The 13,179-nt window shown below is 32.1% G+C and overlaps 1 protein-coding gene across 3 annotated transcripts in view; it reads right to left on the bottom strand.

Annotated features, from left to right (window-relative positions):
* The window catches only part of LOC111634107 (N-acetylated-alpha-linked acidic dipeptidase 2-like), a 50,944-nt gene extending 39,638 nt beyond the window's left edge, over window positions 1-11,306 (bottom strand). The window contains exons 1-2 of one of the 3 annotated variants that reach the window (XM_023378786.1): window positions 11,161-11,306; window positions 10,615-10,733 (exon numbers count right to left, since the gene is read on the bottom strand). The gene's annotated coding sequence lies outside the window, so the exon portion shown is untranslated. Of the gene's footprint in view, window positions 1-1,509; window positions 1,663-10,614; window positions 10,734-11,160 lie in introns of those variants that run through there. The other 2 variants (XM_023378785.1, XM_023378789.1) reach the window with 2 other exon arrangements.
* Between the last annotated feature and the right edge of the window lie 1,873 nt (window positions 11,307-13,179).

Below are 13,179 nucleotides of genomic sequence, written 5' to 3'. Positions count from 1 at the left end.
TACAATAAAAAAATAAAATAAAAATACATTAAATAACTGCGTTAAGTCTATATAAATACAAATATTTTAAAAAATTTAAGATAATATTTTTAAGGGAGTATTTGTTATAATATTAGCGCATTAAAAAATAAATGTGATTAATTTTATGTTGTAAATTATGAGCTTGGCAACAGTGCTTAACAATCTGGATAATGTGTGGCGCCATCTGTTGCACATAATTACACTTTTTTCGGTGTAATTCCTAGTGTATTTTTTTTAAGGTTCTTTCCTAATGAGATAATTGGCACATTTTTAATTAATTAAAATTCTTTAAAGATGTGGAAGAGATTATCTGTACATAAAATAAGAGAATGCAAATCTTTTTCTTCTTCTTTATAAAGATAAATCACTTCTAAAACACTCGTCGAGAGTCCCCGCTATCAATTCGATGCAGGAGTATTATTATTCAGAGCAACGCCATGCAAATTCTTAGTTATGGTGCCCTAATGGCTCCTCGCATCAGAATTTTTCTTTTAAAAGAAAAATTCGAATGTTTAATTAAGTCGTAAATATGAGTCCATTTGCATACGAACTATATTCCGTCTGTTCTGGACGACGTAGGCCTCCTGTGAGGACAGATAGGGTTAAAATGGGCGCTTTCTGTGTCACACCTCATTGGAACTGTCATTTCAAGCCACACTCCGTCCTCTGATAGCCTCATTATCTTTGATTTGGATCCTTTACCATCAATTAAATATGAATTAACATCGATTTCTTTTTAAATTATCAAACACTTTACCAAAATCTTTACGTAAGAAAGTTGCAGAAGTCTGCCTAAGAACACCATAAATTAATCTTTACTTCTTTAAATTAGAAATCCTGTGTTACGTCAGCTTATTTTTTTAGTGTTTTAAGTAATTTATTATACGGAGAGAAGTAGTTAAAATATAAAATTCTTCATCTATAATACGTCTGATTCATTATTTGTGCGTAGGCTCACTATACAACACATATTTAGTGATCTTGTGTAAGGGAGTAGCATTATAAAGGCCTATATGCCATGTGTTTTATGATCTTATTTAATGATTTTTGTAGATTAGCATCCACTTAATCCATAGACCTCTAAACACCAAGTCTTATAAAGAATGTAGATCTTTACATCCTCCCATAAAAAAAAAAATCTACTCACCTTAAGTTTTCCATTTTTAAGTCGCATCGCATTACCCGAACCTCTATTATATTTTAATTAATTATTATACAGTTAATTGAAATTTTTGAAACACTAATATTCTGTACTGTCAAAGCATTTAAGAAAGCGCACTGAGAGATAAGAACCACCTAATTTATTATGTGTTCTGCCATCTCATTGTCTGTAAATAGATACAAATTATGTTTTTTAAAAGCAGACAGACCATTAAATATTGGGGAGTTTATGCAGCTCTTAAGTTTCAACCAATTGATAACAAGTATGCTAATTTTTCTTTCAAGACAAGAAAGGAAGGAGGAGATTTAAAAAAAAAATTTTTTCACCTTTCATAACTTCGATAAATCTGCATTCATCATCCGCTTTACTTAATACAGACCGGATATAAGATCTGCATTAGACAAAACGTCTCTAAACTGCCTCGTTATAACGTTTATTACGCCATTATTATCTTCCAACATGATTTTTACTAGAGAAACTTTTTTCTTCCTACGTTGTAAAGAAGCAAATCTGTAATTTTAAAATCAGAAAAGTAAAGTCTTGATCTTGGATTTTTGTAAATCTTTATATAGAGAAAGCCTTCTTTATATACGGGATTTTTATAGCTAGATGCACGTTATAAAAGAGTAAGACGTCGACAGCTTTCTATACATTATTATTTTCGACACGTCTGATTTCATAGTTTGATGAAAGCTTCGAACTTTACGACTTTTTCTTAGGAAAAAAAAATAAAAAAATATTAAAAAAATAAAATTGAACTGTTTAGCAATTCATGATTTGAACAAAACTGTGCAGAGATTTGCCTCCCTTTTATGAATTGAGATTTAAGTGTTTGCCTTTAACGTCATAAAACTAGATAACTGCTACACTTTACCAGCTTCTGGATATGTGCATGGGTTCTTTTACATTATAAAACATGGCATAGGTAGTTCCTAAAAATGCTAACAAAGTAACAAAAATAGTGTTACACGAACAGTTGTTTATGGTGATAAAAGTATAAATAGAAGAATAACTTTCTGTGGTATATGATCGTACAGTTTAATTCTGTTGAAATTAAGGATTTAGATTAGCTTATCGCGTTGTCCAGTAAGCGATAACGCGTCGCAACGCAACAACAAAGCGAATAAATTGTAGAGCGCTTCTTTGAGATATTTAAAATTAAAATAATTACATGCAATCATTGAAAATTTAGAGTAATTACTGAATGTCTGCCTGTCACTCCTGTCACATACTTCTAAAATAATGGCGTCTTACAAGGGTAAGATGAGAGGATAAGTGTCCAGCGACCTGTGGTATCGAGGACCTTCACCATGGCTCGGAGACCCTATAATAAGGCCTCTGAAATCACATATCCTGTAGTAAGGCCTCTGATATCACAGATTCTATAGTAAGGCCTCTGATATCAGACCGTAAAGTGAAACCATTTAGATCATACACCCTATAGTAAAGCCTCTGAGACCGTAGTTTCCTTGGAGAAAGGCCCCAATGGAGCTTCGGTTGTAGGCCCTCATTACAGGATTTACAGTTGGAAAATTTTATTATTCAAATTTTGTCAGAACAAATCTACTAAAATGACTTTTTATTGAAAATAATAGCAAATCTTACTTATCTTTTTTAGAAGACATTCTAGAAATGAATTTTCTTCGTATCCTCCATTTTCGGACAGAATAGCGATTAAATTTTAATTATTTAACGGAGCATTCGAAAAATATCAATAAAAAAAAATATTGCTATAAATCAAATTTTATGAAAATTCATTGAAATTTTGAGAGCTGACAACGATAAAGAGTTATCTTAACGATAGCGATAATGCGTCATCGCTTGCGACTGATTACTATCGCTACTTAATTTCAAGAATTGCACGCCTCAAAACAATAACAGTTCTAATTCAAGTATTTTTTTTTTGGCTGTGATTATTGTTTTTAGAAAAAACATGACTGTTAAATGACGCGTTGGTTAAAGGCGATGCGACGAGTCATCTCGCATCATTGCAATACGAGTCATTTACAGCCCGTACGTCAGCGTGAAAACACTAGATTTTCCATAGTCCACTATTGCTCTTGAAGTTCCTACAGCAAAGTTATTAAAGATGGAGAAGAAAAACATTTGATTACCCTTCCTTCCTGAACTTCTCTAACTTTATTGTTAATAAAGTTAGAGAATCGCGCGACTGATGGATGCAGTTGTCTAAATCTCACAAACAGGATGCACTCTGCATTTAAATAATGATAGACTGGTTTAATTTGCATACGAGTACTTTATATGTAAAACTACTAAAAGACGAGAAAGTTTAATTCGTAGAAAAGCAAACAAAAAAAAAAAAAAAAAGAGGAAAGAAAAATGAATACCGCGAATTGTCGCTATCATAATTTTCAATGGCGCTATATTAATGGACGGAAGCGACTTCAGAAACATATTGGCAAACAATAGATCATAAGCTGACGTTACGCGGCTATCTGGCCATATGTTTCTGTAAAAATCAACAGAAATTAATTGATTTTTAAAATTAATTCCGACTGGAAAAACTCATTTATTAATGAAATATTATTATGTTAACGAAGTGAAACCATTTTTACACCATTAAAGTCGTAAATTAAGCTTACGTGTGACGAAATCAATAATAGATGGCGCTTATACACAATTTAGTTTTGCATAAATTGTGCAGGGAATTTATATAAATTTTAGGAATTTCAATTAACTTAGNAGAATTAAATATGTTATATTTAATTTAAAGTAATTTTGTAATGATAAGTGGGTTTTTACTTACTTGTATTATAAGATAAGTGAAAAATATTAGCTTAACGTAAAGTAAAACTTTATTCTCTTTTTGTAATAAAAGAAATATATAAACATATTTGTAATAATTATCTATATATGTATTGTGCATTTACGTCAACATAGAGGAGAAACAGCACATTTATTGTAGAGGAGAAACGCACATACGTTTATCTATACGCGTACACAACAAACTACATATAACACGTATTGTGTTGTATTACGTGTGCGTATATGTATTGCGTTGGTGCAGTATATCGTACATACGGGTGCTATACGCATATATGTTGTTATATACGTGTAGTAAACACAAAAAAATATAACACATCTTACACACTATACATATAACACATTGCCAGGACATCAAGAGCTTGTACAGATCTGGTGGATAGAGCTGGTCCCTTTTTCCAGGTATTTTGAACAAATAAAATACGTAATGAATGTTTACTTATTAGTAAAAAGCAGTTTTAAAAGATTTTTTTATTAATTAGCCAAATTACTAATTAAACTTATGCGATTTCAAAAAAAATGCTCGTGTATTTTAATGAGGAAATTTTCGTAAATTGTTCTAAATTAATTAATGTAATAAATAAATAAATAAACAAATAAAAACAAATGTTTCAATCTATTTTTAAAAAAGTTTCCTTCTCAAAGAATTTTGGCTACAAACCAGTAAACACGCGGGAAACTTTTGTAACATGTTAACATTTTTAAACAAGCCTACGCCCCCGCTTTTAACATTCTTTACCCTTACAAAAATATCAATCAAACCGGCGATGTATGATAATGTTAAACATTCCTCTTAACAGTAAGCATTTAGGAGTAAAGCTCAGATAAAGGTGGACGTCTCGCAGTGATGCATTATGGTGCACGTTAGCGTTACGTGTCAGTTGAGAACGGTGATTGGATTAGTGGAACGTCAACTGTGCGAGTTATAACAGTAATAAAAAGGATTGATCTTTGACCTCTTATAGGGCTAAGATCTACCTGACACCGAATGTCTAGGCGAAGTAGAACGAGTTTTTATTCCTCTGTAACATGCTGTAAGTCACTTGACTCTAATCTGACATCTAATTAGTGTTGCTTGTAGCCTGCCAATCTCAGATAGAGAGTTTATAGAAAGTCAACTCTTTTATCTGCGAGTACTCACATATTGGGAATTTGCAGCCTATGTTAAGTGGAGCATACTTCTTTTCCAAGATCGAGTTTTCTGCTTTGTTGCACCGTCTAGGAAGCTGATCTAATGTAATATTATCGCGCCTTGGCTCGTGTCTAGTTGAGTTTAAAACAGTTTAGCGAATTTGTAATGAGGTTAAAGTCCTTACTTTCAAAGACCAACAAAGCTTGCAGATTGATTAGCCCTATAATACAGTAAAAATCTTTTTAAAAATCGTAAAATTCGCCGAACTCCCTACTTATTCCTTTTTTTCCACCCTGAAGAATATTAGCCTGGGAGAGTTCAGCAGAACACCAAAATTCCAGGTACTTAGAGCTAAAAAAAACCATAATAAAAACTAAATTATCTCCTCACTTTCACCCTCGACGTTCAATTAATATTATTTTCTTGCAATAAAAATAAAAATCGACGGTAAAAAAATAGGTGCAAAACTTAAATCAACAATTGTTAAGACATTTCGACACAATAACCATTCATTATCTTTCGAATCATTAAAGGCATTACTGAAGCACTCCATTAGTCCGGTTCTAAAACAGCGAGTAGAAGCAAAGGATGATTTGTCACGTGACACAAGAGCGTGCTGTCACTCAGCTGACTTGACAGAATTAATTGTGTCCTAACTACAGAAATCGTGAGTTCGCCTAGTATGCGGGACACCCGAACCTGCAATTATACCGCTCTCATTAATCTGTTCTCATTACCTTACCTGATCCGGCAACACGTGGCAGTGTTTGGTGAGGGGGGAACCGAAAGTAAAAAAAAAAAAAAGGGTACACTTGTGCGTGTTGTGCATGGCTGGCGTCGTTAGAGGGGTGTACACTTGTTGGATTTGACGCTTTCGGTCCTAAGAGAATCGCTTTTAATTAATCGGTGGAAGGAAAGAGTTGATCTTTGGTATCGCCTGAAATAACTGATCTCGTTCGTTATGGCCGCGCGTGTCACGTGATCTCTTAACAAGTTACTCAATTTTAAAGTTTGAATTGCTTCGTGACGCTTTAAAGTAAAAATATATAGGAGTATATATATATATATATTTGCATGTCTTCAAAACTCCAAAATCTAGATATTTACTCGTAAATAACATCGTTGCTTAATTTAGCTCATAAATAACGTCATAGCTTAGTTTAACTCATAAATGACATCACGGCTTAGTTTTAAATTTATTGGATTAGACTCATTTTCAGATTTTGCGTCATACATTCTTATAAATCTTATTGGCTTATTTGAATTTGAAATTAATAATACTATTTATTAAGTAAAAATTACCGAATGGAATTTTAATAAACGAATATATAGTCGTAATTTTAAAATTTATTAGTTAAGAAGGTATGACTGCCTATTTAAAATTTGATTGGATGCATTTTATTTTAAATGGTGTTATGTAAATTAGAGAAGGAGCACAATTGTTTTTTTAAAACTTATAATAAAAACTCTTACTATCATTCCATTTGCATTTATTATTTAATAAAAATTTAAGGAATCATTTTATAGCCTTCTTCAGGGCCATTGGGTTGCCTATAACACCCTACATTAAGCATAAAATATAACTTGTCATCAAAATGACCTAACATGCTCATTTATGATTAATTGTCATTGATTATATGCTAATAAGCTGCATTTATAGTCCGCAAGATCTCATATCCTTAAAATAGACCTTTATTATCATCTATTAAATTTATATAACGTCTTCTGGGCATATTTTTCGGAAGATCGTAAAAAAATGGAAAAGAAAATCTCGTTATGTCAGCTGCTTTAATCGAAAAGAAAATCGATATGAGGGCCAAATCGATTCTGCTTAGATTTTATTACCCAAAATATTATTATTTTTCCAGGTATTCCTTGTATTGTAACGGATATAAAAGTGCCGCGTCACAATTACTATCGATTTGTTGAATCAGTCGTTAGTTAAATGTAGAATGAGGCCCCATAATGGGGCCCGTAAATATATATGTAACGTAACAAAATACAACTAGCCTATAAAATGAATATTAAATTTTTAAAAAATATATCCTTTGTCGTCATATTAAAATTTAAATTATCCTCCAATAAAGACGCGATATCGAGATTACGTCATAATATTTTTAAAAATTTGAATTTTATGCTTCATCTACCAATAAGATTCAAACTTGATTTTTACGTCATAAAATTTAAATTAATATCGGACTAATATTATTTCAGCTGAATTTTTTAAAAAAATGGTTAATTATATATTTTAATTATCTTAAAATTTTTATATTATTATATTTAACGATTATTGATACATTTTTAAAATTAAAATCTGCTTATAATATCACAAAAAACGGCTTAATGATAACTGACTCAAATTTAAAATCTCGCAGTTAAATTTATTGGATAATGATTAAAGACGTCATTTTAATCCAATTGGATCGTTTTCAGAAACGTCACTGATTGCCTAATTTGACGTCATTGCAGATTTAAATCTAATTGAATGGGCAAGAAGGGAAAAAAAACCCAGATTCTTCCGCCAGAAAGAAAAAAGTTCAATCTCATCTAGAGGAGGAGCGCCTTTTCTCCTGTGGATCTTTACGCAAAAGCCATTCGATAAGAAGGGGAAAAAATAAAATAAAATAAAAAAATAAAATCCAATATGCAACATTCCAATCTGGATTTTTATTGCCATTTCATGCAATTTGTCTACCGGACAAACAAACCAATTGGCGTAGCAGACGGAAAGATATTTGCAATGACGAATTGCCTCAATTGTCGTGAGTATTTTGGCTAGGTCCCATTTCGATGGCTTCTCTTTTACTTAATGGATTTCGTCCCGCAATAACTGGGTGAAGAAGGGAAGCTGTGTCTCTTCGTTTTCAACAGCTATTTGCATGTTGCATCATTGTCCAAAGAGCCATTAAACAACTCAGAAGATTGAAGGGTGAGCAGGTGTTCTGATACTTTCTGTTAACAACTATTTGATGCAATTTTATGATACTCAAGAGACATACACATTTAACACCTTCCCTCTCACACTCCTCAATTCGTTCCATGATAATTACTGTAAATAAACTGCTTCGGAGGGTTTCTTTGCCTCTTACAATCGAGAATAGGCTCTGAAGTAATTACTCGTTTAAAAACCATTGCTGACATTCAATATCTAAATTGGCCGACAATAAAGGGGCCTGGTATCTTATTATTAATAAAATTAATCCTTTTATCTTCGCCAATATTCTGATGACAATCAGCTATGAGTACTCCACCCCGTTAAAATACCATCTTCGCCCCTTTTCATGCGCAATTTATTATCTAATCAACGGCACTCTCAAAAGTATAGCTTTAAAATTCTGCAATTTCGCACGTATGATTTGATTGGAATAATATAAATTCGAATCCTTCTGAGGTTAAATGAAACAGTAATGTTTCGACTTTGGAGTTTTTCAATAGACCTCTTTTGGCGTTCAAGCTCCATTTAGAAAGGCTCAAGATCAATTTCGAGTTATCTAAATGGGGTTTGTAACAATTAGGAGGGCTTAGGAACCCCACAAAAGACACGTAATCTTTGCAAATTACCGAGAAATTTAATTTACAGGAGCAATTAAAAAAAAAAGCAGTAGAAAGAGGAGGAGGGGGAGACGGATTAATGAGAATTGCTAAGCCCTCTAATGAAAGAAAATTTTGCAAATAGAGAAATAAATTTTACGGATTAAATTGTCATAAATTGCAAAGAAGTATTGGACAAGTAACCAATTTGTAATCATAATACTTAGAGGAAGCGTGTGTGACTAATAATTGGCTTCTCTTTCATCCGATGACACGATATGGATGTGCAATGACAGAATCAATCATCCGTAGGGCCCAGCTATTACTGCCACAATGAGCTCTTTTGAGTGATTGCCGGGAAATCATACACCTGCAGATGTAATATAACTTATTTTATATCTTTCCATCCCCCCTTCGGTTAGGTACAGTTGTCTTTCTTTTATGCTTTGATAGCTAATAGTTTAGTTTTGATGGGTTTTCCACCTGACGGGCCTCCCCGATGGAAACATTACAGCAGTGTTATTTAAAGCTCTAATTGACTCCAGAAACGTAAGTACCCTTTTCATAAATAAACTTTTAAGTTACTCGCCTGCACCGTGTAATATTATATCATGGTGTAACTTCTATTTAAATCATCCGAGACTGTTATTCCTATTCGGGACCCTTTGACAGGCTCTACTCCACCAGTGATTTATGTTTCATCTTAGTTCAACCCAGTACCATAGAAAATCAATATATTTCTGTCTTGATCACTTTAATGAAATGGCCCTCTCATTCAAAAAACCATAAAGCCAGCTTACACTCTTATCAAGTAACTCATATTTTCGATAGTTAAATTTACATTTAGAAATTAACTCTTAATGGCTACTCGGTTTTAAACAAGATTAACCCTTCTTCTCCATAGCTAATTAGTTTTACATAAAGTTAATTCATTAGTTCTGTACCTCGAGTATAGATGGAGTTGACTCTTATTCTCTGTGGCAAATCGACTTCATCTTATTCAAATCTTCGATAGAATTTGACTCCAATGGATTAATTTCAAATAAAATTAATTCCTGTTTTAGTTTTATTTCTTTATAACTTCTTTCAGTGAAGAAATGCTTCTTCATTGAAGCATTCCTTCAGTGTCACGAAGCTTCTGAACAATAATTTGAACCTCATTCCAACATTAATTTTTATATTCCCACTTTGATGTGATTCAAATTATACAAGAGTTTATAATTTTCTAACTAGAGAAACTAACTTCATCGTTAAAGAGGCCATTCGATCCCGTTGGTACAATTATCGAATTAGGATCATTTAGAAACTAGCAGCGACTGGGACTTTAAATCAACTTTATCTTTTGCGTTAATCTAAGATAAGATAAGAGATAAATAATCTGGTGTTAATCTAAGCATTTGCATCCAACCAACGCTACATACTTATCAGGGCAATTTAGTGTATAAAATGATTGCGTTTAAATCCTTTCTGACGATATTTCGGACAATTGAACTAGCAACAATGTGTCTCAGTAGATAACAGGACTTGTGTACAAAACGAAGCTGGGCTGTCCGGATCGTATGCCTAATAAATCTCCTCCCAGATTGGATCAAAGTACAGTGTGGTGGGTCTTAATCCTCATTTATGTGACATTGTACATCAACTGTGGTCGACTCTACAAAATCTACTTATCGCCCCCACTAACTTTTAACAAATGGCAGCAATGTCTAGAGCTGCAAGCAGATTTTAATTTCGGGTATATTTTGAGGGATAGTTTTTTTTCAAAGGGTAGGTAATTCGCTTCAAAAAATATGAGTTTGCACCACTTTACAAATGATTTAGAAGGCAGGTTGCTTAACATATCTCATATCATGATGTAATATTAAAAATATAAGAAATTTCAATGAAGAATGATTAATTCCAAAGTTGGATTTCTTAAAAAATTTTACAATTTATCTTTTAGTTATAAATTTGAAAACATTCTACTTAAAAAAATGTAACTTACTATTTTATTTTCTTTTTCTTTTTAACTGGCAAGATTTTCTGGCAAGATTTAAATTCTGGAAACTTGTGAATGATAACTTTCGAATGCTTCAAATCTGTTCTTTGTGCCAAGAAATTGACCTAAGAAACAATTTTTAATATTAAATATACGTGGCATTTCACTCAAATTATTATTATTATTATTTTAAATTTGATGTTTAGCCTATATCAAATGTATACTATATAGGCTATACATGATATCAAATGTTGACATATGCATTTAGTATCAAATGTAAAAATTGAAGTAGAAATGATATTTTCAGAAAATTTTGTGAATAATTTTCTATAGATAGAGGCTACATTTTCTATGAAATTTTGTATTTAAAAGTACAGACTTATAAAGTGAAAACATATTAGTATATACCTTCCTATTAAGATATGTACAAATAATAAGGTAATTAATCTGGATATTAGTAAGCAAATTTGAATATACATTGTCATAATCATATAAATGAATGATTAAACTCTTGAATTTTTTGAGATTTAATTAAAATAATCCAAAACTTACCTTCTAGTTAACAGGCTAATAAAAAAATTTTTTATTTAGTTTTAAACTTCTATTATTTTAAAAGGTGTTTATAGTTTTATTAAATTTTATTCTGGCAAGATTCTTAACTTATCAATTTGCAAAACCTGGTTTATGTGCCAAGAAATAGCAACCTAAGAAACAATTTTTTAAACGTCACTTTTTATGTATTGAATATATTTTAAAAGATTTATCTAAAATTTTAAAACATTTCATTACCTTAAAAGATTTTTAACTATTTAAAGTCAAAGACTTTTTGGCACCTTTTCGCTACTTATGACCATATATCAAAATGGATACAGTGCATTCAGATTTATGAAAGTAGGCACGTGTTTAATACTTTAAAGTGTTGCCAGACCTTTTTAATATTAAAAAAAATATATTAAATATAAAGCCAATAATCTAAACGTTTAAAAATATTTACAAACTTAATTTATTTTAATTTTTTAACTTAATTTAATATTTAAACCCAAACTTTTCACATAAAATTAAGAAAATATGTTCAGATTTATAGCGGAGTACTACGATCGTCTGCGTTAATTGACGTTTTAACGTTGCCAACTAATAAAAAATTTTTAAAATTAATTTAAAACTATTTAAAATATTTCATTATTCATGTTTAACAATTTTTAGTTTTAATTTATACAAAATTATAAAATTAATATCATTTTAAAAATTCAAATCAATGTTGTCATAACACTTAATATAAAAAATGACATTCGAATGACGTCATAAGTCGAATGCATCAGCGTTTCATACATTTATCGGAAGTGCGGAGGATGGCGAGAAAGTGTCGAGAATATAGAAGATATAATAAAATAAACATTTTATACCCGTTGACCGATTGGGGTGGACGCCGCAGAAAGAGAATCGTCATGCTTCTAATTGCTGCTAGTGTCAGCATAGCGTCTACACTACTGGACAAGCAGCTGTAAAGTCGAAGCTTTCCAACATCTACGTAATGACAACCATAAAATACAGCGATGCAAGCATCTCGCTTCCGAGTTTTAGTGACGTTTAAGGCCTCGTAAAACGCTGGCCTCACTTGGAGGATGCGGAAAGTTCTGATGCTGATGCCAACATTGTTTGACAAGCCAGCCACTGCTAGTCTCCTGTGGTGATGATTGCTAAAGCTTCTGTACCTTCCACTTTACTGCTGTAGACGATAGCTTCTACAATAACCTAACTGATCAATTGCGTTGTCGGTATTGCTGAGTGTACTTTTATTAAGAGCGGTACGTACTTAGCAAATGGTGGCATACTAGGATTTGTGGCTACAAAGTTAATTTACTACCCCGAAATTTTATTCTCTTCAAACCGTGAATACTGATTTTTCAAAATGGCGACGAATTTTCCATGAAAGAGTCTCATTGCATCCGTTGTATCTTCGCCTTTTGAAAATTAGGATTTCTCTACAGTACTTCGTAGAATAATATAATTTTCTTTGCATAATTCCGTGAAAGAGAGAAGTACGCAAATTAAGACACTTCTACAGATCAAAGGGGTTGCGTAACGGAGCAACAATGGGCACATCAATAGGACACGTGCACATGGAGGGGAGGAAGGAAGTGCAGAGGAGTAAATCATAATGATCGGGACATGAGGTCAAGTTGTTGCTGGACTGCAAGTTGTTGATTGGATAGTCCAGTGTCCGGTAACAATCGATAGGAGCTGTCAGCTTCGGAACGTACCATCTTCTGTCATTTAGGACCGGTGGTTTCTCCACGCCATCAACAGATGTAATTAGATGAATAACAAGTCGTATTTGTTTCCTCAACTTTGCCTTTTCGCTCTTTAAAATTTATACCTTTTCCCCTTTCAAACTCTCTTACGTCATCTACATTTCGTGTTCCTTAAATTTCCATAAAAGTCTCACTTTATAATTATTTTTAAATTAAAAATTTACAGGCACTTTATTTTTTTGGAATTTTCAAAATTTAATAAAATTTAAAAATAACATCAAAACACTTCATTATTGTGCTGCAAAATTTGACTATCGTT

The sequence above is a fragment of the Centruroides sculpturatus genome, unplaced genomic scaffold (genome assembly GCF_000671375.1).
Source record: "Centruroides sculpturatus isolate CEXI.00-Female unplaced genomic scaffold, Cexi_2.0 scaffold823, whole genome shotgun sequence".
NCBI classification, from domain to species: domain Eukaryota; kingdom Metazoa; phylum Arthropoda; class Arachnida; order Scorpiones; family Buthidae; genus Centruroides; species Centruroides sculpturatus.
The sequence above is the reverse complement of the archived record's forward strand: the minus strand, read 5'-3'. Positions and strand labels throughout refer to the sequence as shown.